The following is a 26657-nucleotide window of genomic DNA, read 5'->3' on the forward strand; positions in this document are numbered from 1 at the left end:
TAATTATTCTTTGAATGGTAGACTATTCCAGTGAAACCATTTGGGCCTTGCAATGGACTGAATATGTCTCCTTAAAATGTGATGACATCCTAACCCCCAACGTGATGGTATTAGGAGGTGGGGCCTGTCAAGAGATAATTAGGTCATGAGGGTGGAGCCCTTCTGAATGAGATTAGTACCCTTATAAAAGTGATCCCAGAGAGTTCTCTCACCCTCTTCTGCCATGTGAGGAGGATACAACGAGAAGATGACAGTTTTCAATCTGGAAGATGTTTCTCACCAAAACTAACTGTGCTAACACCCTAATGTCAGACTTCCAGCCTCCAAACTTGTGAGAAATAAATTTGTTTACAAGCTACGTGGTACCATGTTATAGCAGCCCAAGCTGAATAAGACAAATTTGTACTAGAAGTGGGTACTAATGTAAAAGACATGGAAGTGGCTTTGGAACTGAATAGTGAGTGGATAAAGGCTGAAAAGAGTTTTGATGTGCATGCAAAAAATAACGGATGTTAAGGGTGATTCTGGTGAAATCTCAGAAAAGAGGAGAGCTGAAGAGAAAACCTCAGTCTTAGGAAATAATAATCATGAACAAAATGTTGGTAGAAATATGGACAGTAAAGACCATTCTGCTGCAGTCTTAGATGGAAATGAGGAACTTATTGGAAACGAGGGGAAAGGTCATTCTTTTTATAGTGGCAAAGAACACGGCTAAATTGTGTTTGTGTTCTAGTATTTTGTGGAAAGTAGACCTTCTGAACAATGAAATTTAATGTGTGGTTTTGCGCCTCCCAGCTGGTTATAATGAAGTGCAAGAAGAGAGAAATGACTTAAAGATGGAGTTTTTGAAGCAGAATGTAAAGATTTGGAAAATTCTTAGCTGAGTAAATAGTGTTAAAGTGAGGGCATAGATTGGGAAAGAATAGCATCCTATAAGTTGGTTGGGAGACATGTGGGATGAAGCTGGGGACATTGAGCTCCTGAATTTAGAGTCTGCTCTACTAATGGAAGTGGCATCCCCACGCACAGTGGCAATGGCATTTCCACCTCCATTTGAGGGGATTAACCCCCACATTGCCTGAAGAAACCATGACCTCCCCTGAGGCAGTGGCCATGCAAGATGATGCTGATTATCCTCAGAAACCATCCCCATCACCCCCCTTTGTTTCTGGGCCTATCACCAGACTCAAATCCCAGCAGACTCCTAAAGGTGAAGTACAAAGTGTGACGCAGGAGGAGGTGTGCTACACTCCAAAAGTTGAGTTTTCTAATTTTTCCAGGCAAATCTAGGGAACAAGTATGGGAATGGATACTAAGGATGTGGAATAATGGTGGAAGGAACATGATTGGAAATTTGGTGACAGTGAAATCTGGGAAAGAGATGTGTGGATAGGCCTCTCCGGGCAGAACATTTGAAGATATTTGTGTCCTGGATAAATACCCACTAAAGGGTGACCTCAGCAGAGGACTTTCCCTGAGAGGTGTTCAACCAGCTACCTGGTGGCAGGTTGAGTACATTGTATCACTTACATTGCGGAAGGGGCAGCACGTTGTCCTTACTAGAATAGAGACTTACTCTGGATACAGATTTGCCATCCCTGCATGCAGTGCTTCTGCCAAAACTGCTATCCATGGACTTATATACATATGATGCATTATCCACTGTCATGGTATTCCACACAGCATCGCCTCTGATCAAGGAACTCCTTTCACAGTAAAATAACTGCAGCAATGGGTCCATGCTCATGCAATTCACTGGTCTTACCGTGTTCTCTACCATCCTGAAGGAGCTGGCTTGATAGAATGGTGGCATGGCCTTTTGAAGACTCAGTTATAGATCCAGCTGGTGGCAGTACCTTGCAGGCTGAGTCTGGTTTCTCCAGAGGGCTGTATATGCTCTGAATCAGAATCCAGTATGTGGTAGTTTCTCTAGTAGCCAGGATTCATGGATACAGGAGTCGAGGAGTGTGAGATAACGAAATTCAGTTGACCTTTGAACAACCCAGGGTTTAGGGGTGCCGATACCCCGTGCTGTCAATAATCTGCATACTGCTTTATAGTCGGCACTGTGTATTTGGGTTTCTGCATTCATGGATTCAACCAACCTTGGATTGTGTAGTACTATGGTATTTATTGAAAAAGATCCATGTATAAGTGGACTCTCACAGTTCAAACCCATTCAAGGGTCAACTGTTTATATTTTGGTCTCTGCCTCTAGTTCCTGGCCCAGAGCTCCTAAAACTCTCGTAATTTCCTAAGTGATAAGAACACTAGGAGCATCTCTTACTCTAATATTTGGTCTTTGACCTGGCTCCTGACAAAGGGCTGTTGAAACCCTTGTAATTTCCTAGGTGATAGGAGTATCTTCTGTTCTAATGAGGCAACTCTGGGTGGACTCCTTGATGGTTCTTGGATGAGGGCTGGTCTCCAGAAAGACTAAGGCATGATTAGAACGTTGGAATTTTCAACCCTGCTCACCTTTCTCTTGAGAAGGGAGAAGAGCTGGAAATGGGGTTAATGATCCATCATGCCTCCATGATGAAACCTCCATAAAAATCCCCAAAATACAGGGTTCAAAGAACTTCCAGGTTGGTGACCACATCCACACTGGGAGGGTGACACCCAAATTTCACAAGGACAGAAGCTCCTGTGCTTGGGACCTCCCATACCTTACCCTGTGTTTCTCTTCATCTGGCCGTTCATCTGTATCCTTTTATCACATCCTTCAGTAAACTGGTAAATGTGTTTTCTTGAGTTCCATGAGCTGCTCTAGCAAATTACTTGAACCTGAGGAGGGGGTCGTGGGAACCTTGAATTTGTAGCCAAGTCAGAAGTTGTAACATGGGGACCTACTACTTGCAATTGGCATCTGAAGTGGTGAGCAGCCTTGTGGGACTGAGCCCTTAACCTGTGTGTCTGACACTAAATTGTAGGACACCCAGCTGCACCCCCCCACCACCGCCATGCACCGCGGCCCCACCCACGACATTTGGTGACCAGAAGTGTCAGAAGTGAAGTGTTCTGTGTGAATAGTAAAGAAGACGCACAAGGAAGAAACACGGGGAAGAACTGTAGGTTTTCTTTTACAGGTGGAAATGGGGATGGTAAAACTAAAACTATTATCCCTAGTGACCCACTATCAAAATTTTTGCTTCCCATTCCCATGACTTTATGCCCTTCTGGGTTAGAGGTTTTAGTTCCAGAAGGAAGACTGCTTCCACCGGGTGGCACAATAATGATTCCAGTGAATTGGAAGTTCAGACTGCCACCTGGCCACCTTGGTCTCATGCTTCTGAATCAACAGGCAAAGGAGAGTTACAGTGTTGGCTAGGATGATCGATCCTGACTACTGAGGGGAAATTGGACTACTATCCCACGATGGAGGTAAGGAAGAGTACATCTGGAACACAAGAGATCACTTAGGGCATCTCATCACCATGGCCCTGTGACTAAGGTCAGTGGAAAACAACAACCCAATCCAGGCAGGACTACCAATGATCCAGACCCTTCAGGAATGAAAATTTGTGTCACTCCACCAGGTAAAGAAGCATGATCATGTGACTAGTTACAGAAATGAGGACTGTAATTATCATGAGTATTCCTCCTTGTTTTGTTACGAACCTGTGTTTATGCTTATATTCTTTTCTTTCTTGATTCCGTACCTTGTAACTTTACATCATTATATTTAAATTACAGGGTACCTAGAAGAAGTGTAAAGATCACCCAAGGACTTTGCATCCTCTTCTGGGAAAAATTTACTGAGTTTTCAGTTGTACCCAGAATAGCTGTATCATGTTAGGTGAAATTATGACCTTGTTACTGTTTTTATTTGGAGATTAAGTATGGTTTCAGGAGAGCAGTATGAGTGCCAATTTGACAGTGTGCATTTGTAATAGTTAAATTTATGTGTCAGCTTGACTGGATCAGAGGATGCCCAGATAACCTAGCCAAACATTATTTCTAGGTGTGTCTGTGAGGATGTTTCCGAATGAGATTAGCATCTGAATCAGTGAGTTTGGTAAAGCGAGTTTTCCCTCTTCTTTGTGGGTGGGCATTATTCAATCCGTTGAGGGCCTGAATAGAACAGAAATGCAGAGGAAAGAAGAATTCTCCCCTCCCCTGTTTTCTGAGCTGAGACATCTCACCTCATCTTCTGCCCTCAGACTGGGATTTATTTACATCATTGGCTCCTCTAATTCTCAGGCCTTTGGACTGTTGACTGAATTACACCACTGGCTTTTCTGGGTCTCCATTTTGCAGATTGCAGATCGTGGGATTTCTCAGCCTCCATAATCATAAGCCAATTCCTTAAAACAAATCTCCTTTGATATATTGGTACTGTTTCTCTGAAGAATGCTAACAGAGGCCTGGAGATTTCTTCTTCTGAAGATGATAAATTATGGGTTTAATAGTTATTAGACTATTCATCTTGGATGAGTTTTCATAGTTTAAAATCCATGTCAGATAATTCCAATATCTGTGTTAACTTCCTGTTGATATCTGTTGATTATGTTTTGTCATCCACTTTGAGATTTTCCCTAGTTCTTGATATGTGTGTGTGTGTGTGTTTGTGTGTGTAATTATTGTATCCTGGATATTTGGGGTTTTATTTTATGAGTCTCTATTTCACACTTAAATCAAGTTCCTAGTTACTGCAAGGTCAGGGTAGTAGACAGCCTCCATGTACACACAGCATTTGAAGTTGTCCACCAGCTGCGAGGAAGACATAGGCAGGCTATTCCTGGGACAGATTGGCAGTCAGGATTCTGCTCAAAACTCACAGCCTTAGCAGATTTCCATAGACTGTGTCATGGAGCTGCCTCATTATTGCTGGCACAGAATGGTGACAGTTTTAGCTATCTGGCACATCTTCCACGAATGGTAGCATCTGCTTATATCAAAAAGTACAAAAGGTCTTTATCTTGTATATTGTGATTCTTTTTGGCTAGGAATGGAAAGTGAGAGTTTCAGTTTTATCAGACTACCACTAAGATGTCTAAATTAGCATAACCCAATATTGATGGGAACCAAAATTTGTGGTGAGCCACAGAATATCTAGTCTGACTTCCTTCTACCCTTGCTACCTGAATCTATCCATGTATAAAAGTTTACTGGAGAAATAGTACCATGTACTGATCTCTGGTTCAAGTAAATACATTTTACAGGATAGTGCCCCAACATCACATGGTATTTCTCTTAGCTGACAACATAATTGACTCTTTAGTAGTTCTTTCCACCATTGTATAATATCAGTTAATTCAGGAGATGTACTTCTTTTGCTGTACAGTAAGTTCCATCGTCAAAATCATTGTTGAGTGGGATAATATGATGAACAATACATTCAGTTTTGTGGAATTACGAGTGAGATAAGGCAAACATTTCAAGAATAAGTGCCTAGTCCACTTCTTTGAAGGCTGTTTTTATGTAGTATAGAATTCTGGTTTGACATTTATCTCAGCATATTGAAGACATCACTTAATGGTGTTTTTGTTTTTTGGCCCACACGCCGTGGCATGTGGAATCTTATTTCCCCTACCAGGGATCGAACCTGTGCCCCCTGCAGTGGAAGCACAGTCTTTAACCACTGGACTGCCAGGGAAGTCCCAGATTACTTAATTGTTACGGCTTTAGTTTTGTTGTTTTGGAGAAGTCAGTTCTCAGTCTTAACTGTTACTTCTCACTACTTTTTTTTTCTTTTTTTTTTGGCTCTTTTCAGTTTATTGCATGAAGGAGTTAACAGTAGTCCAAGTTAAAAGCAGACCCCAGATGGTTACATTATACAAGCTGTGAGGTTTTTAAACTTGTGACAAGGGCCAGAAGGGAAATTCTACACATTGCAAGGAAATCCTCACTTAAGCTTCAGTGAGCCAAACGCACTTAAAACCCATCCTTAGCCAGTCCAATCTCTACAAGGAACTGGAATATGTTCTTGCACTGTTCACCCTGTAGCTGAATTACTTCTCTATATTCTGGATGCTCAATTACAGTACCATTTCAGGCAAATTTCTTCTTAAATGCCTTTGCTAGTTTCTTTTCATCGTAATCAGCGATCCCTTGGTCTGTAGTAAGGGTCTTCCTGCGGTTTCTCCGTTGAATTCTTTTATCAATATAATCCTCAGTGCCGGCAGGAAGCAGATCATCTCCCTTATTTGCATCAGAAAAGGGGTCGAAAGAGTGGAGGTTCTGGATAGCAGACATACGATACAATTCCTTTTCCTCTGTGGAAACGGCCTGCGGAAGGCTGGAGAAAAGCAGGTGAGGAGCACCGAGCATCTGGAAGCGAGGGGGCTCAAGGGGGAGACTGCTGAGTCCATGGCAGCGGCTTAGTGATTCCTTACTACTTTTTTTAAAAAAACTTATTTTAGTCTTGGCTGCATTGGGTCTTTGTTGCTGCGCGTGGGCTTTCTGTAGTTGTGGCGAGTGGGGGCTACTCTTCCTTGCGGTGCGCGGGCTTCTCATTGCGGAAAACGGGCTCTAGGCGCGCAGGCTCTAAAGCACAGGCTCAGTAGTTGTGGCGCAGGGGCTTACTTGCTTCACGGCATGTGGGATCTTCCCGGATCAGGGCTTGAACCCGTGTCCCCTGCATTGGCAGGTGGATTCTTAGCCACTGCACCACCAGGGAAGCCCCATTTACTACTTTTTATAATTTCCTTTTTCTTTGGTTTTTCAACAGAGTTTTCTTTGTATTTATTCTTCTTGGCCTTTTGACAGCTTCTTTGAACTATGGCTTGATGGATTTAGTTTGGGACATTTTTCAGCTAATATTTTTTCAAATATTCTTCTGCCCCTTTTTCTCCCTCCGGGTCTTCAATTGTGTGTGTTTAAAACCTGTTCATTGTATTTTACTTAGCCCTAAATTATTATCTCCATTTTAAAGTAAGATGATGAAATTGGCCCCCAAAACTAAATTGTCCAAGAGCACATGGTTAGTTATCGTGATAGCTGATTCACATCTGAGAAGTTTGACAAAGCCCATTAAAAAAAATTATGATTGAATATCATCTCTCAATGTCATGCATTTTTTAACGCCTTCCATCTCAGTACTTCATCAGGAATATGATGAATTAACAGATCTGTGGAATATGCCATCACTATTGATGGCATAATATATCACCTTATTGGTGATAATTATTTAATCTTTTATTAGGTATTTACATTTCTAACTTGTGCTTATTGTACATCATTCTTTGATACACATCCTTGTGCATGTATCACTGTGCATTTTATAATTCTTTCCCAATGACAATTTCCTAGAAGTTATATTTCTGAATGATTATCAGGTATTTAGTAATTGCTAACAATATGGCAGGCCCTGGGCTTGTGTTTGAAGATTAGCATTAAAAGTGTAGTTGGGCTTCCCTGGTGGCGCAGTGGTTGGGAGTCAGCCTGCCGCTGCGGGGGGCGCGGGTTTGTGCCCCGGTCTGGGAGGATCCCATGTGCCGCAGAGCGGCTGGGCCCATGAGCCATGGCCACTGGGCCTGCGCATCCGGAGCCTGTGCTCCGCAGCGGGAGAGGCCACAGCAGTGAGAGGCCCGCATAGCGGGAAAAAAAAAAAGTGTAGTTGCTATCCTTCAGATTTTTATAATTGAGCAAGAAAAATGTAAAATGTAATCCTTACAGGAATAAATCTAAAGGGGGTGATAAAGGCGTCTAGACTAAATTAAGATGATATATCTCTGAAGATATAAATGGAAAACATTCTAGCAAGCTGAAAATTATTTTGAATTCATGGAATCTCTGAAAATGAATGGATTCATGCAGCAAGCTACATGTCTATTATATTTTTTATTACACTGATGTTAGATGCGAAGTGAAATTATTAGTATAAGATGTTTCAGCAGCTTTTGAAGAACATTATGGCTAGAAGGTCAGGAAGAGATGAAGAAAACCAGCAATGAGACTTAATACATTCATTACTCAGGAACTTCTAGCCATACTTTTGTACCCAGTAATCCAACATAGTTATACTTAAAAAAACATAGATTTGTTCAGATATGTATTTGGAACATGAAGGGGTAAAGAAAAGTCATTCAGCATAAATACACTAGCTCTTATAAGAGTATCTTTAACTTTTCTACGAAATCAAGAGAAAGATATACTATCCTATGACCCTTAATGCCACTTCTTTTTTTATATTATTTATTTATTTTCGGCTGCATTGGGTCTTCATTGCTGTGCGCTGGCTTTCTCTAGTTGTGGCGAGCGGGGGCTATTCTTCATTGTGGTGCGTGGGCTTCTCATTGTGGTGACTTCTCTTGTTGCAGAGCATAGACTCTAGGCACGCGGGCTTCAGTAGTTGTGGCATGCAGGCTCAGTAGTTCTGGCGCATGGGCTTAGTTGCTCTGCAGCAGGTGGGATCCCAGACCAGGGATCAAACCCGTGTCCCCTGCATTGGCAGGCAGGTTCTTAACCACTGGGCCACCAGGGAAGTCCCAATGCCACTTCTAAGTGTATATTCAAGAGAAATGATTACATTTATCCACAAAATTATATGGGTAAGGATGTTAATAGCAGCTTTGTTTATTTTAACCCCAAAATGTTACCAACCAAAATGCCCTAGCAGGATGCATAAGAAAATTGTACTACATAACAATATGACAGTATGAGAAAAGAAAGTACTGGTACATTACATAGATCAGTCTTAAAGGTATTATGCTGAGTGAAAGAAGTCAGTCACAAAGAGTATGTACTGTATGATTTCATTTATGTGAAGTTCAAAAGTAGGTAAAATTAATCAATTATGATAGACGTCAGAATATTGGTCACCTAGGGGGTATAGACCAGGAAGGGGCATGACTGAAACTTGTATGTTAGAAAAACTCTATCTCAATCTGGGTGGTAGTCACCCTCCTGTACACATAAAATAATCAAGCTGTATACTTAAGATCAGTGTCTTTTACATACTTTTTGTGTATTATACTTCAGTTTAAATAATCAAGGGGAAGAAGGATGGGGCCATTTAATAATAGACTCTTTATGTCTCCCTAGTGTAGATTAATGTGTGTGGCTCATGGACACCTGGCCCTTCAACAAAGCCTGCTAACTGATGGTTCTTAATCTCATAGCAGGGTCTGATGATTAGGACTAAAAGAGAAAAAAAGACAAAAATTTATTCATTTTTGGCTGGATACAGTGGGCATGATTTCATCCTTCCCAGTCTGGATACTAAATGAGAGTGATGAGCTGTGAGAATCTGAGAGTTGTAATGTAGGCTTAGAAGAATGCATGGTCTGTGCGGTTTTCTCACTTCAGATGTGGAAGGTCAACCAGGTTCCAGAAACCTTAAAGGAGGTTCTATATGGATGATATGGCCCCTCATCTGGCCTGGAAGAGCAAGTTTGAACAGTCTAGTCACAAGTGTAGCTCAGCATCCCAGAATGCAGTACTGGTGGAAATCCTGTTAAAGTGCCCACACTTCTGTTTTAATGCAGGAGAACATCTGCTAGGAGTCCATCTGTTTACATCAGGGTTCCCTGGGATTTGAAGAAAGCATAGAGGTCCCTAGACTCCCACCTTATCTTCCCAATGTATATATGGGGGGAGGGTGGTTTGGAAGAAAAAAATGGAGGAGAAAAAACTTGACATTTTGTGAACTCCATGGCAATTCTGATCTCATTGCCTCATTTTTTTCCTCCTCCCAGATAAGACTTCCCTGGATTCTAGGATTCTTGAATAGATGAATTCCAAGGAAGACTGTCTAATTCTAGCAATTCTAAACCCATGGGTCATGTAAGTTGGTTTTCAGTGTTAAATTCTGTCATTTTTTAGGTTATGTGAAGACTTTAATTTTTTATTCTGGAACTTCCCCAGTTCCTCCTATTTTTGGAGGAATGCACTCCAGGTCCCTCCTCTGTGCCCCAGTCTCCTCAAACCACTGTTCAAGTGTGTACTGGAGAAATCAGCATCTCCTAGGTACTCAGTCTTCTGTCTAGACCAGAGGTGAAGCAAAAATAAAGTCCCTTCAGAGAGATACTTGACCATCTCTTGTCAGTTGTGTAATTTGATGATAAAGGATGATTTCATTTGCACATGGGAAAGTTCTGAACTTTTCCATAGACCCATGTCTGTAGATAAAATAGGATTTAGTGTTGATTGGCCTCAGCTGCTGCTAAGGTGCTCAGTCCTTCTGAGGAAGCTGCAGGCCGCTTTAGGCTTAGGCCCTCACTTCATCCTGAGGCTAGCACTGCACCCAGCATTCCCCGCTTAGCATTCGCCTACACCATGGCCTCCATCTCAGAGCTCACCTGCACCTACTGGGCCTTCATCCTGCACAACGATGAGGTTACGGTCATGGAGGATAAGATCAATGTCCTAATTATAGCAGCCAGTGTAAATGTTGAACCTTTCTGGCCAGGCTTGTTTGCAAAGGCTCTGGCATTGGGAGCCTCATCTGCAATATAAGGGCTCAGGGACCTGCCCCAGCAGCTGATCCTGCACCAGCAGGAGGTCCTCCCCCCTCCACCACTTCTGCCCCAGCTGAGGAGATGAAAGTGGAAGCAAAGAAAGAAGAATTTGAGGAGGCTGATGTTGACATGGGCTTTGATCTCTTTGACTAAACCTCTTTTGTTACCTGTCCAATAAAAAGCTGAACTGTCTAAAACAAAACAAAACAAAAAAAGAATGTGGTGAAATCCCAGGCTTTGTGAGGCCTTTAGGGGTGGGCAAGGAAATGATTAGAGCCTGCTTACAGATCCATGCTGGGAATTCTTGAGAGGTGAAAACCTATAGTATGGTCCATTTTGTATCTGAAGAGCATGTACTGATTTCAGGTGATATATGTGTGACTCTGGATTAATCTATAACAGTATTCTCTGGCTCAGAAATGAGAAAATTGTCTGGGGGGGGGGATGGGAGATGGAGTAGCAAGTAATAAGATACAATAGATAGGATGCTTCTAAAATGGCTTCCAGTGATCCCTGCTTCCTGGTATTCACATCCTTCTGTAATCTCCTTTGCTTTAGTGTGGATTAGATTTAGTGACTTGCTTCTAATGAATAAAATATGGCAAAAGTGATGGGATCTCACTGTTGAGATTAGGTTATAAAAGTCTGTAACTTTGTCTTGCTCACAACACTCTGGTTCTTCTTGCTTTCTCTGATGAAGCAAGTTTCCATGCTGTGATCTAAGGATGATCTCTGGCCAACAGCCAGTGAGGAACCAAGGCTCACACTCTGAATTCTATCAGCAACTATATGAGTGAGTTTTGAAGCAGATCCTTCCCAATTTGAGCCTTGAGATGACTGCTGCCCCAGCTGACACCTTGACTGCAGTCTGAGAGGGAGAGGACCAAGTTCAGCTGCAAACAGATTTCTGTCCCTAACTGATTTCTTATTCCTATGAAAGTAAACTTTAAAAATCTTTCTTGAAGCTTTCAGTATTTTATCTTTTTATTTCTCTTTGGAAATTTTGCTAAAATGTGCCTAGATTTAGGTACTTATTTTTTACATAATTTTTTCAAAGATGTCACGTTTAGGACCACAGGTATTTTATGTACCATTGAAAAGGAAAGAAAACATTGAATTAATCTATGACATGTCTCTGATATAAGGATGCATTTCAGTTTCATAGATGTTAAAATGAAAAATATGTCAGAATTAATTATTAAATAGAATTTTATTAAGTCGGTAGGCCTCTCTCAAATTAAGGACTTACATCCTTCTTTATTTTGAGGTATTTTCATCGATTACTACTATCTCTCCTCAATTAGCTCTGTTGTCTTCTGGGACTTACATTAAATGGTTGGAGGAAAATAAGTTTCTATCTTTTATGTCGTTTTGTTCCATACATTGCATCTCTTTGTTACATTTGGTTTCTTCTGGGCTGTATAGCAATTTAATCCCTGGCTTCCTAATTCACAATTCAGCTGTGTGCATTCTGCTTTTCAGCCCATTTATTGAAAGTTCTTTTTTAACTTTTAAACTTTGAAATAATTATAGATACACAGGGAGTTGCAAAGATAGTGCAAAGATAGTCCTGATTATACTTCACACAGTTTTTACCAATGGTTACATCTTACATAATTAGAGTACAATATCAAAGCCCAGAATTAGACTTTGGTACAATGTGTTTATATAGTTATGTCATTTTATCATGTGCATAGATTCATGTAATCACCACTGCAATCAACATACAGAACTAATTCCACCCCCACAAAGATGTTTCTCTACCCCTTTATAAATGACACCTGCATCCCACCCCACCATCCCTAATCCCTGGAAACCATTAATCTGTTTCACATCTCTATAATTTCATCATTTCAAGGATGTTATATAAATGGAATTGTGTAATACATGACCCTTTGAGATTGGCTTCCAGAACTAAACATAATGTTCTTGAGATCTATCTAAATTGTTACATGTATCAATAGTTTATTCCTTTTTAATGCTAAGTAGTATTACATGGTATGGAGGCCCATTTTTGTTGTTTCCATTTTAGGCTACTACAGATAAAGCTGCTATGAACAATCAGGCACACAATGCTATGTGGGCAAATTCTTTCATTTCTCTGGGATAAATGTCCAGGAGTACAACTGCTGAGTTATATGGTAAGTTTATATATATATATATATATGTGTGTGTATATATGTGTGTGTATTTTAAAATGAAGTATAGTTGATTTACACTGTTGTGTTAAGTTTCAGGTGTACACCAAAGTGATTCAGTTTGTGTGTGTACATATATATATTCTCTTTCAGATTCCTCTCCACTATGGGTTAGTACAAGATACTGAATATAGTTCCCTTTGCTATACAGTAGGTCCTTGTTTATCTATTTCATATAGTGTGTATTTGTTAATCCCAAACTCCTAATTTACTCCCCACCCCCGCCATTTATTTTTTAAAGAATTGCCAAACTATTTTTCCAGAGTGGCTATACCATATTACATTCCCACCAGGAATATGTAAGAGATCCGTTTCTCAACATCCTTGCCAGAATTTATAGTATTGTTGCTATTTTCAATTTTAGATTTTCTAATAGGCATGTGGTGGTTTCTCATTGTGGTTTTAATTTTGCTTTTAGCTAATGGCTGGTGACACCAAATATCATTTTATGTACTCATTTGCCATCCATAAATTCTCTTTGGTGAAATATCTCTTCATGCCTTTTGCCCATTTTCTAAATATAATGTTTTTAACTGCTGAGTTTTGGGTGCTTTATATATTCTATTTATGAGTTCTCTGTTAGATTATTGGGATTTGTTGGATTTCTGGTTGGGTGTGCAAATATTTTCTGCCAGTCTGTAGCCTGTCTTTTCATCTGCTTAACAGGGTTTTAGCCAAGCAAAAGTTTTATATTTTGATAAAGTCTAATTTATCCCTTATTTCTTTTATGATCATGCTTTTGGTGTCATGTGTAATGTGTCACCACCAATAATTAGGTCAGAAATATTTTCTGTTTTATCTTCGAAAAGTTTTATACTTTAACAACTTATTATCTATTGTAGCTAAATTTTGTATATGGTATAATTTTTAGGTAGATTATTTTGCCTATGGATATTCAGTTGCTCCAGCACCATTTGTTGAAAAGACTATCCATCTCCTATTGTACTGAGTTACATCTTTGTCAAAAATCCATTTTCCATACTTGTGTAGGGCTATTTCTTTATCCTCTGTTCTGTTCCATTGACTTTATACCCAACCCCTGCCAATATCATAGAGTACTATAGTTATGTAATTAGCCTTAAAACTGGGTAGAGGGAGTCTTACCACTTTATTCTTCTTTTTCAGAATTGTGTTAGCTACTGCAGTTTGTCTCTCCACATAAATTTTAGAATATTGTATTAAAAATCTTGCTGAGATTTTGATAGGAATTGCATTAAACCTGTATATCAGTTAGGGGAGAACTGACATTTGACTATGTTGAATTTCCAATCTCTTAACAAGGAATACCTATTTATTTAGATCTTAAACTTCTTATCAGTGTTTTGTACTTATCTGCTTATAAGTCCTGTACTTGTTTTGTTTGATTTGCACCTAAGTATTTAATCCTTGACACAGTTGTAAATGGTATTGTATTTTTGTTTCCACACGTTCACTGCTAGTAATAGAAATACAGCTGATTTTGCAAGTTGATCTAGTATCTTATGACATTGCTAAAATCACTTATTTCTAGAAGTTCATCTGTAGTAGATTCTGTGGGATTTTCTACATAAACCATCACATCATCTGCAAAAAGGGACAGTCTTAGGCACTCCTTTCTGAGCTGTAAATGTTTAAATCCCTATTGTGCCTTATTTCACTACATAGAACTCACAGAGTTATGTTGAGTAGCAGTGGTGACAGTGAACGTCCTTGCCTTGTTCCCAGTCTTATGGGTAAAGCATTCAGTCATTCACCATTACATATGATGATAACCGTAGATTTGTTGTAGATACTCTTTATCAAGTTGAAGAAGCTACCCAATCATTCCTAGTTTCTGAAAGTTTTCTTTAAAATCATGAATGGGTTATGAATTTTGTCAAATACATTTTCTACATCAGTTGATATGATCAAGTAATTTTCTAGTCTGTTAATATGGCAGATTACATTGATTTTCAAATACTGAACCAGCCTTGCATGTATTGAATGAACCCTACTTGGCATGGTTAATAGTAATTCTTTATATGCTGCTAAATTCTATTTGTATTTTGCTAAGGAGTTTGCAGCTATATTCATGAGAAATATTTGTTGGTAGTTTTCTTTTTTGGACTGTCTGGTTTTGGTGTCGTCAATACTGGCTTCATAGAATGAATACTGGCATTTGGTATAAAGTTCGTACTGGCTCCATAAGTGATCCTATGCTTCTCGAAGAGATTGTCTAGAATTGGAGTTGGTTCTTTAAATGTTTGGCAGTTCAACTGATCCTGTGGAAAGCTAAAAAGTTCGGTAGAATTCTCTACCAAAATTATCTGAGCCTAGAGATTGTATGTTGGGGATATTTTAAATTATGAATTCAATTTCCTTAGTAGTTAGATAGGGCTATTCAAATTATCTATTTCATAATGATTAGTAATAGTTTGTTTTTCATTAAATTGATCCATGTAATATGATTCATTTATTGTTTTATTTATTATGCCTTGTTTATTTGTATAATTCACAATATCATACTCGTTTCAGGTGTACAGCATAGTGCTTCAGTATTTTTACAGATTATACTCCATTAAAGTTTATTACAAGATAATGGCTATAATCCCCTGTGCTATACAATATATCCTTATTGCTTATCTATTTTATACATAGTAGTTTGTATCTCTTAATCCCATACTCCTAATTTGCCCCTCCCTCTTTCCTCTCCCTTTTGGTACCCTCTAGTTTTTTTTGCTTTATCTGTGAGTCAGTCTCTGTTTTACATATACATTAGTTTCTCTTTTTTTTTAGATTCCACATATAAGTGATATCATATAGTATTTGTCTTTCACTCTCTGACTTATTTCACTAAGCATAATATTCCCTAGGTCCATCCATGTTGCTGCAAATGGCAGAATTTCATTCATTTTTATGGCTGAATAATATTCTATTGTGTATATACAGCATCACTTTTTTTTAAAATTAGAGTATAGTTTTACAATGTTGTGTTAGTTTCTACTGTACAGCAAAGTGGAGTTCCCTGTGCTGTACAGCAGGGTTTTTTTTTTTAATTTTTGAATTTTATTTATTTTTCTATAGAGCAGGTTCTTATGAGTTACCTATTTTATACATATTAGTGTATATATGCGAATCCCAATCTCCCAATTCATCTCCCCCCCACCCTTCTCCCTTGGTGTCCATACATTTGTTCTCTACATCTGTGTCTCTATTTTTGCCTTGCAAACCGGTTCATCTGTACCATTTTTCTAGATTCCACATATATGTGTAAATATACAATATTTGTTTTTTTCTTTCTGACTTCACTCTGTATGACAGTCTCCAGGTCCATCCACATCTCTACAAATGACCCAATTTCATTCCTTTGTATGGCTGAGTAATATTCCACTGTATATATGTCCAACATCTTCTTTATCCATTCCTCTGTTGATGGACATCTTGGTTGTTTCCATGTCCTGGCTATCGTAAATAGTGCTGCAATAAATATTGGGGTGCATGTGTGTTTTTGAATTATGGTTTTCTCTGGGTATATCCCCAGTTGTGCAATTGCTGGGTCATATAGTAATTCTATTTTTAGTTTTTTAAGGAACCTCCATACTGTTCTCCATAGTGGCTGTATCAATTTACATTCCCACCAACAGTGCAAGAGGGTTGCTTTTTCTCCACACCCTCTCCAGCATTTATTGTTTGTAGATTTTCTGATGATGGCCATTCTAAAAGGTATGAGGTGATACCTCATTGTAGTTTTGACTTGCTCTTCTCTAATAATTGGTGATGCTGAGCATTTTTTCATGTGTTTGTTGGCCATCTGTATGTCTTCTTTGGAGAAATGTCTATTTAGGTCTTCTGCCCATTTTTTGACTGGGTTTTTTTTTATATTGAGCTGCATGAGCTGTTTATATATTTTGGAGGTTAATCCTTTATCCATTGATTCATTTTCAAATATTTTCTCCCTTTCTGAGGGTTGTCTTTTCATCTTGTTTATAGTTTCCTTTGCTGTGCAAAAGCTTTTAAGTTTCATTAGGTCCCATTTGTTTATTTTTGTTTTTATTTCCATTATTTTAGGAGGTGGGTCAAAAAAGATCTTGCTGTGATTTATATCAAAGAGTGTTCTTCCTATGTTTTACTCTAAGAGTTTTATAGTGTCCAGTCTTACATTTAGGTCTTTAATCCATTTTGAGGTTTTCTTTGTGTGTATGGTGTAGGGAGTGTTCTAATTTCATTCTTTTACACGTAGCTGTCCAGTTTTCCCAGCACCACTTATTGAAGAGACTGTCTTTTCTCCATTGTATATCATTGCCTCGTTTGTCATAGATTAGTTGACCATAGGTTCATGGGTTTATCTCTGGGCTTTCTATCCTGTTCCATTGATCTGTATTTCTGTGCCAGAACCATACTGTCTTGATTATTGTAGCTTTGTAGTATAGTCTGAAGTTGGGGAGCCTGATTCCTCCAGCTTGGATTTTTTTCCTCAAGATTGCTTTGGCTGTTTGTGGTCTTTTGTGTCACCATACAAATTTTAAGATTTTTTTTTTTGTAGTTCTGTGAAAAATACCACTGGTAATTTGATAGGGATTGCTTTGGGTATATAGTCATTTTCACATTATTGATTCTTCCAATCCAAGAACATGGTATATCTCTCCATCTGTTTGTATCATCTCTGATTTCTTTCATCAATGTCTTATAGTTTTCTGAGTACAGGTCTTTTACCTCCTTAGGTAGGTTTATTCCTAGGTATTTTATTCTTTTTCTTGCAATGGTGAATGGGATTGTTTCCTTAATTTCTCTTTCTGATCTTGCATTGTTAGCATATAGGAATGCAGATTTCTATGCATTAATTTTGTATCCTGTAACTTTACCAAATTCATTGATTACCTCTAGTAGTTTTCTGGTGGCATCTTTAGGATTCTCTATGTATAGTATCATGTCTTCTGCAAACAGTGACAGTTTTACTTCTTTTCTGATTTGGATTCCTTTTATTTTATTTTATTTTCTGATTGCTACGGCTAGGACTTCCAAAACTATGCTGAATAATAGTGGTGAGAGTGGACATCCTTGTCTTGTTGCTGATCTTAGAGGAAATGCTTTCAGTTTTTTTACCATAGAGAATGATGTTTACTGTGAGTTTGTCGTATAGGGCCTTTATTATGTTCAGGTGGGTTCCCTCTATGCCCAATTTCTGGAGAGTCTTTTTTTTAAATAAATAAATAAAATTATTTGCTTATTTATTTATTTATTTATGGCTACATTGGGTCTTCATTGCTGCGTGTGGGCATTCTCTAGCTGTGGCAGGCCGGGGCTACTCTTCGCTGTGGTGCACAGGCTTCTCATTGCAGTGGCTTCTCTGGTTGCAGAGCACGGGCTCTAAGCACATAGGCTTCAGTAGTTGTGGCACTCAGGCTCAGTAGTTGTGGCTTATGGGCTGTAGAGCACAGGCTCAGTAGTTGTGGCACATGGGCTTAGTTGCTCTATGGCATGTGGGATCTTCCTGGACCGGGGCTCAGACCCATGTCCCCTTCATTGGCAGGCAGATTCTTAACCACTGCACCACCAGTGAAGTCCTTCTGGAGAGTTTTTATCATAAATGTGTGTTGAATTTTGTGAAAAGCTTTTTCTGCATCTATTGAGATGATCATATGGTTTTTATTCTTCAATTTGTTAATATGGTATATCACATTGATTGATTTGTGTATATTGAAGAATCCTTGCATCCCTGGGATAAATCCCACTTGATCATGGTGTATGATGCTTTTAATGTGTTGTTGAATTCTGTTTGCTTGTATTTTGTTGAGGACTTTTGCATCTATATTCATCAATGATATTGGTCTGAATTTTCTTTTTTTGTAGTATCTTTGTCTGGTTTTGGTATCAGGGTGATGGTAGCCTCGTAGAATGAGTTTGGGAGTGTTCTTCCTCTGCAATTTTTTGGAAGAGTTTGAGGAGGATGTGTGTTAGCTCTTCCCTAAATGTGTTATAGAATTCACCTATGAAGCCATCTGGTCCTGGACTTTTGTTTGTTGGAAGATTTTAAATCACAGTTTCAATTCCGTTACTTGTGATTGGTCTGTTCATATTTTCTATTTCTTCATGGTCTTGGAAGGTTATACCTTTCTAAGTATCTGTCCATTTCTTCCAGGTTGTCCATTTTATTGGCATAGAGTTGCTTGTAGTAGTCTCTTAGGATGCTTTGTATTTCTGTGGTGTCCGTTGTAACTTCCTCTTATTTATTTCTAATTTTGTTGATTTGACTCCTCTCCCTCTTTTTCTTGATAAGTCTGGCTAAAAGTTCATCAATTTTGTTTATCTTCTCAAAGAACCAGCTTTTAGTTTTATTGATCTTTGCTATTGTTTTGTTTCTATTTCATTTATTTCTGCTCTGATCTTTATGATTTCTTTCCTTCAACTAACTGTGGGTTTTATTTGTTCTTCTTTCTCTAGTTCCTTTAGGTGTAAGGTTAGATTGTTTATTTGAGATGTTTCTTGTTTCTTGAGGTAGGATTGTATTGCTGTAAACTTTCCTCTTAGAACTGCTTTTGCTGCATCCCATAGGTTTTAGATTGTCGTGTTTTCATTGTCATTTGTCTCTAGGTATTTTTAAATTTCTTCTTTGATTTCTTCAGTGATCTCTTGGGTATTTAGTAGCATATTGTTTAGCCTGCATGTGTTTGTGTTTTTACTTTTTTTCCCTGTAATTTATTTCTAATCTCATACTATTGTGGTCAGAAAAGATGCTTGATACAATTTCAATTTTCTTAAATTTACCGAGGCTTGATTTGTGACCCAAGATGTGATTTGTCCTGAAGAATGTTCCGTGTGCACTTGAGAAGAAAGTGTAATCTGCTGTTTTCGGATAGAATGTCCCATAAATATCAATTAAATCTATCTGGTCTGTTCTGTCATTTAAAGTTTGTGTTTCCTTATTAATTGGATGATCTGCCCATTGGTGTAAGTGAGGGTTAAAGTCCCCCACTATTGTATTACTGTCGATTTCCTCTTTTATAGCTGTTAGCATTTGCCTTATGTATTGAGGTGCTCCTATGTTGGGTGCATATATAATTGTTATATCTTCTTCTTGGATTGATCCCTTGATCATTACATAGCATCCTTTCTTGTCCTTTGTAACATTTTTTATTTTAAAGTCTATTTTATCTTATATGAGTATTGCTACTCCAGCTTTCTTTTGATTTACATTTGCATGGAATATCTTTTTCCATCCCCTCACTTTCATTCTGTATGTGTCCCTAGGTCTGAAGTGGGTCTCTTGCAGACAGCATATATATGGGTCTTGTTTTTGTATCCATTCAGCAAGTCTGTGTCTTTTGGTTGGAGCATTTAATCCTTTCACATTTAAGGTAATTATTGATATGTATGTTCCTATTACCATTTTCTTAATTGTTTTGGGTTTGTTTTTGTAGGTCCTTTTCTTCTCTTTGTGTTTCCCACTTAGAGAAATTCCTTTAGCATTTGTTGTAGAGCTGGTTTGGTGGTGCTGAATTCTCTTAGCTCTTGTTTGTAAAACTTTTGATTTCTCTGCTGAATCGGAATGAGATCCTTGCTAGATAGAGTATTCTTGGTTCTAGGTTCTTCCCTTTCATCCCTTTAAATATATCTTGCCACTCCCTTCTGGCTGGTAGAGTTTCTGCTGAGAAATCAGCTGTTAACCTTATGGGAGTTCCCTTGTATGTTGTTTGTCATTTTTCCCTTGTTGCTTTTAATAATTGTTCTTTTTCTTTTATTTATCAATTTGATTACTATGTGTCTTGGTGTGTTTCTCCTTGGGTTTATACTGTACGGGACTCTGTGCTTCCTGGACTTGGGTGGCTATTTCCTTTCCCATGTTAAGGAAGTTTTTGACTATAATCTCTTCAAATATTTTCTTGGGTCCTTTCTCTCTTCTCCTTCTGGGACCCCTATAATGCGAATGTTGGTGCATTTAATGTTGTCCCAGAGGTCTCTAGGGCTGTCTTCATTTCTTTTCATTGTTTCTTCTTTGTTCTGTGGCAGTGATTTCCATTCTATCTTCCAGGTCACTTATCCTTTCTTCTGCCTCAGTTATTCTGCTACTGATTCCTTCTAGTGTATTTTTCATTTCACTTATTGTATTGTTCATTTCTGTTTGTTTGTTCTTTAATTCTTCTTGGTCTTCGTGAAACGTTTCTTGCATCTTCTCGATTTTTCCCTGCATTCTTTTTCTGAGGTCCTGGATCATCTTCACTATCATTATTCTGAATTTTTTTTCTGGAAGGTTGCCTATGTCCACTTCATTTAGTTGTTTTCTGGGGTTTTATCTTGTTCCTTCATCTGGGACATAGTCCTCTGCCTTTTCATTTTGTCTTTCTTTCTGTGATTATGGTTTTTGTTCTGCAGGCTGCAGGATTGTAGTTCTTGTTTCTCCTGTCTGCCTTCTGGTGGATGAGGCTAAGAGGCTTGTGCAAGCTTCCTGATGGGAGGGACTGTTGGTGTGTAGACCTTGGTGTTGCTCTGGTGGGCAGAACTCAGTAAAACTTTAAGCCACTTCTCTGCTAATGGGTGGGGCTGAGTTCCCTCCCTTTTGGTTGTTGGCCCTGAGGCAACCCAGCACTGGAACCTACAGGCTGTTTGGTGGGGCTAATGGTGTGTGGACTCCACTCTGGGAGGGCTCCCACTCTGAGTACTTCCCAGAACTTCTGCTGCCAGTGTCCTTGTCCTTGCAGTGAGCCACAGCCACTCCCTGCCTCTGCAGGACACCCTCCAACACTAGCATGTAGGTCTGGTTCAGTCTCCTATAGGGTCACTGATCCTTCCCCCTGGGTCCTACTTTCTGTGTGCCCTCCAAGAGTGGAGTCTCCGTTTCCCCCAGTCCTGTCAAAGCCCTGCCATCAAATTCCACTGGCCTTCAGAGTCTGATTTCTGGGGATTCCTCCTCCCATTTCCAGACCCCCAGGTTGGGAAACCCTCCGTAGGGCTCAGAACCTTCACTCCAGTGGGTGGACTTCTGTGGTATAATTGTTCTCCAGTTTGTGAGTCACCCACCCAGCAGTTATGGGATTTGATTTTATTGTGATTGCACCCCTCGTACCATCTCATTGCAGCTTCTCCTTTGTCTTTGGATGTGGGGTATCTTTTTTGATGAGTTCCAGTGTTTTTCTGTCGATAACTGTTCAGCAGTTAGTTGTGATTCCAGTTCTCTCGCAAGAGGGAGTGAGCACTCGTCCTTCTACTCCACCGTCTTGAACCAATCTCTACCATAACTTTTTATTTTTTCAAACATCTTTATTGGAGTATAACTGCTTTACAGTGTTGTGTTAGTTTCTGCTGTATAACAAAGTGAATCCACTATATGCATATCTATATCCCCATATCCCCTCCCTCTTGCATCTCCCTCCCACCCTCATCCCACCCTTCTAGGTGGTGGCAAAGCACCAAGCTGATCTCCCTGTGCCATGCAGCTGCTTCCCACTAGCTATCTGTTGTACATTTGGCAGTGTATATATGTCAGTGCTACTCTCTTACTTCGTCCCAGCTTACCCTTCCCCCTCCCCATGTCCTCAAGTCCATTCTCTACGTCTGTGTCTTTATTCCTGTTCTGCCCCTAGGTTCATCAGAACCATTTTTGTTTTTTAGATTCCTTATATATGTGTTAGGAGATGGTATTTGTTTTTCTCTTTCTGACTTATTTCACTCTGTATGACAGGCTCTAGGTCCATCCACCTCACTACAAATAACTCAGTTTCGTTTCTTTTCATGGATGATTAATATTCCATCATATATATGTGCCACAACTTTTTTATCCATTCATCTGCCGATGGACACTTAGGTTGCTTCCATGTCCTGGCTATTGTAAATAGTGCTGCAATGAACATTGTGGTACATGTCTGGTTTTGAATTATGGTTTTCTCAGGGTATATGCCCAGTAGTGGGATTGTTGGGTCATATGGTAGTTCTATTTTTAGTTTTTTAAGGAACTTCCTTACTGTTCTCCATATTGGCTGTACCAATTTACATTCCCACCAACAATGCAAGAGGGTTCCCTTTTCTCCACACCATCTCCAGCATTTGTTTTCTACCATAACTTCTTTATCCATTCATCTGTTGATGGGCAGTTGGGTTGTTTCTATAGCTTGGCTGTTGTAAATAGTGCTGCTATGAACATTGGGGTGCATGTATCTTTTCTGATTAGTTTTTTTAGTTTTTTCCAAATGTATACCAGGGATAGACTTGCTGGATCAGATGGTAGTCTATTTTTAGTTTTTTGAGGAACCTCCATACTGTTCTTCATAGTGGCTGTACCACTTTACATTCCAAGCAGCACTGTAGGAGGGTTCCCTTTTCTCCACACTCTCTGCAGCATTTATTTGTAGACTTTTGGATGATAACTATTCTGACCGTTGTGAGGTGATATCTTATTGTTGTTTTTATTGGCATTTCTCTAAGAATTAGTGACATTGAGCATCTTTTCATGTGCCTGTTGGCCATCTGTATGTCTTCTTGGGAGAAATGTCTATTTAGGTCTTCTGCCCATGTTTTGATTGGGTTGTTTGTTTTTTCATATTGATTTATATTAGCTGTTTGTATATTTTGGAGTATTAACCCCTTGTTGGTTGAATTGATTGCAAATATTTTCACCCACTCTGTAGGTTGTCCTTTTGTCTTTCTGAAAGTTTCCTTTGCTGTACAAAAGCTTTTAAGTTTAACTAGGTTCCATTTGTTTATTTTTGCTTTTATTTGTTTTGCCTTGGGAGACTGATCTAAGAAAATATTGTGACGATTTATGTCAAAACATGTTTCGCCTAGGTTCTCTTCTAGGAGTTTATGGTTTCCGGTCTTACATTTAGGTTCTTGATCCATTTTGACTTTATTTTGTATATGTTGTGAGGTAAATGTTCTAATCCCATTGTCTTACATTTAGCTGTCCAGTTTTCCCAGCACCACTAGTTGAAGAGACTACCTTTTCTCCATTGTATATTCTTGCCTCCTTTGTCACAGATTAATTGACCATAGGTGCATAGGTTTATTTCTGGACTCTCTTCTGTTCCATTGACCTGCATGACTATTTTTGTGCCAATACCATGCTGTTGTTGTTGTTATTTCTTTTTTTTAACTGACGAATAGTTGATTTACAATGTTGTTAGTTCCAGATGTAGAGCAAAGTGATTCAGTTATACATATAACATCTTTCAGATTCTTTTCCCTTATAGGTTATTACAAAATATTAAGTATAGTTCCCTGTGCTGTACAGTAGATCCGTGTTGGTTATCTGTTTTATATATAGTAGTGTGTACATGTTAATCCAAAACTCCTAATTTCTCTCTCCCCCACTTCCCCTTTGGTATCCATAAGTTTGTTTTCTGTATCTGTGGGTAAACCTCTGTTTTGTAAATAAGTTCATTTGTATCTTTTTAAAACAATATTTATCTATTTATTTATTGGCTGCCCTGGGTCTTAGTTACAGTGTGCAGCATATTCATTGCTGCATGCAGGTTCTTCATTGCAGCATGTGGGATCTTTTAGTTGCAGCATGTGGGGTCTAGTTCCATAAGCAGGAATTGAACCTGGACCCCCTGCACTGGGAGCATGGAGTCTTAACTACTGGACCACCAGGGAAGTCCCTGTATCATTTTTTAAATATTCCACATATAAGTGAAATCATATGATACTTGCCTTTTCCTGTCTGGCTTACTTTTATTTAGTATGATAATTTCAAGGTCCATCCATGTTGCAGCAAATAGCATTATTTCATTCTTTTTTATGGCTGAGTAATATTCCATCGTATATATATACCATATTTTCTTTATCCATTCCTCTCTCTTTAAAATTTATTTATTTTTGGCTGCATTAGGTCTTCATTGCTGCGCACGGGCTTTCTCTAGCTGTGTCAAGTGGAGGCTACTCTTTGTTGCGGGTATGCAAGCTTCTCATTGCGGTGGCTTCTCTTGTTGCGGAGCATGGGCTCTGGGTGCGGTGCGTGGGTTTCAGGAGTTGTAGCATGCGGGCTCAGTAGTTGTGGCTCACGGGCTCTAGAGCACAGGCTCATTAGTTGTGGCACACAGGCTTAGTTGCTCTGCAGCATGTGGGATCTTCCCGGACCAGGGCTTGGACCTGTGTCCCCTGCGTTGGCAGGTGGATTCCTAATCACTGCGCCACCAGGGAAGCCCCCTCCATTCATCTCTTGATGGCCATTTAGGTTGCTTCCATGTCTTGGCTATTGTAAATAGTGCTGCAGTGAAGTTTATCATGCTGTTTTGATTACTGGTTTTGTAGTATAGTCTGAAGTCAAGGAAGGTGACACGTCCAGCTTTGTTCTTTTTTCTCAGAATTGCTTAGGCAGTTCTGGGTCTTTTGTGGTTCCATTTGAATTTTAGGATTATTTGTCCTAGTTCTGTGAAAAATGTCATGGGTATTTTGACAGGGACTGCATTGAATCTGTAGATTGCTTTGGGAAGTATGGCCATTTTAACAATATTAATTCTTCCAAGAGTGTGTGGTATCTTTCCATTTCTTTGTATCATTTTCAAATTCCTTCATCAGTGTTTTATAGTTTTCAGTGTATAGGTCTTTCACCTCGTTGGTTAAGGTTATTCCTAGTTATTTTATCATTTTTGACACTCTTAAATGGGATTTATTTTCAGTTTTTCTTATATTTCATTATTAGTGTAAAGAAACTCCAAAGATTTCTGTATTAATCTTGTATCCTGCAGCTTTGCTGAATTCATTTATTACTTCTTATATTTTGGGGGTGGGCACTTTGGCGTTTTCTATATAGGTTAACATGTCATCTTCAAATGGTGAGTTTTACCTGTTCCTTTCCAATTTGGATACATTTTAGTTCTTCTTCTCATCTGACGGCAGTGGCTAAGATTTCCAACACTATATTAAATACAAGTGGCAAGAGCGGGTATCCTTTACTTGTTTCTGAATACTCAGAGGAAAGGCTTTCAGCTTTTCACATTGAGTATTATGTTAACTGTAGGTTTGTCATAAATGGCCTTCATTTTACTGAGATATGTTCCATGTACACTCTTACACTTTGATAGGAATTTTTTATCATGAATGGATGTTGAATGCTGTCAGACGGATTTTCTGTGTCTATTGAGATGATCGTGTGATTTTTATTCTTCCTTTTGTTAATGTGGTGTTATCATATTGATTGATTTGCTAATGTTGAACCATCCCTGTGACCCTGGAATAAATCCAACTTGATCATAGTGTATGATCCTTTTTATGTGTTGTTGGATTTGGTTTGCTAATACATTTAGGATTTTTGCATCTATATTCATCAAATATATTGACCTGTAATTTCTTTTTTTGTAGTGTCTTTGTCTGGTTTTGGTATCAGGGTAATGGTGGCCTTGTAAAAATGAATTTGGGAGTGTTCCTTCCTCTTAAATTTTTTGGAATAGTTTGAGGAGGTATTAAATTTTCTTTATATGTTTTGTAGAATTCCCCAGTGAAGCCGTCCAGTCCTGGACTTCTGTTTGTAGGGAGTTTTTTAAATTACAGATTCTATTTCACTTCTAGTGATCAGTTTGTTCAAATTATCTGTTTCTTATTGACTCATTCTTGGCAGGCTCTGTTTCTAGAAACTTGTCCCTTTCTTTTAGCTTGTCCAATTTGTTGGCATATAACTGTTCATAGTATTGTCATGATTTCTTATATTTCCGTGGTATTGGTTATTTCTCCTCTTTCATTTCTTATTTTATTTGGATCCTGTCTCTCTTCTTTTTGGTGAGTGTGGCTAAAGATCTGTCCATTTTTTAAAACATTTCACAGAATTTTATTGATCTTTTCTATTTTTAAAAATTTAATTAATTATTTTTGGCTGCATTAGGTCTTCATTGCTGTGCACAGGCTTTCTCTAGTTGTGGCAAGTGGGGGCTACTCTTCGTTGCAGTGCGTGGGCGTCTCACTGTGGTGGCTTCTCTTGTGGCAGAGCACAGGCTCTAGGCACGTGGGCTTCAGTAGTTATAGCACGTGGGCTCAGTAGTTGTGGCTCACGGGCTCTAGAGTGCAGGCTCAGTAGTTGTGGTGCACGGGCTTAGTTGCTCCGTGGCATGTGGGATCTTCCCAGACCACAGCTTGAACCCGTGTCCCCTGCATTGGCAGGCAGATTCTTAAC

General features: G+C 39.0%; 2 pseudogenes; one reads left to right on the forward strand and one right to left on the reverse strand.

Annotated features, from left to right (window-relative positions):
- Window positions 1-5877: 5877 nt before the first annotated feature.
- Window positions 5878-6236, reverse strand: LOC131745349 (eukaryotic translation initiation factor 1 pseudogene; annotated as a pseudogene).
- Window positions 6237-10108: 3872 nt separating this feature from the next.
- On the forward strand, window positions 10109-10759 carry LOC131744981 (large ribosomal subunit protein P1 pseudogene; annotated as a pseudogene).
- The last annotated feature ends 15898 nt before the right edge of the window (window positions 10760-26657 follow it).

The sequence above is a fragment of the Kogia breviceps genome, chromosome 18, assembly GCF_026419965.1.
Source record: "Kogia breviceps isolate mKogBre1 chromosome 18, mKogBre1 haplotype 1, whole genome shotgun sequence".
In the NCBI taxonomy this organism is placed as follows: Eukaryota; Metazoa; Chordata; class Mammalia; order Artiodactyla; family Physeteridae; genus Kogia; species Kogia breviceps.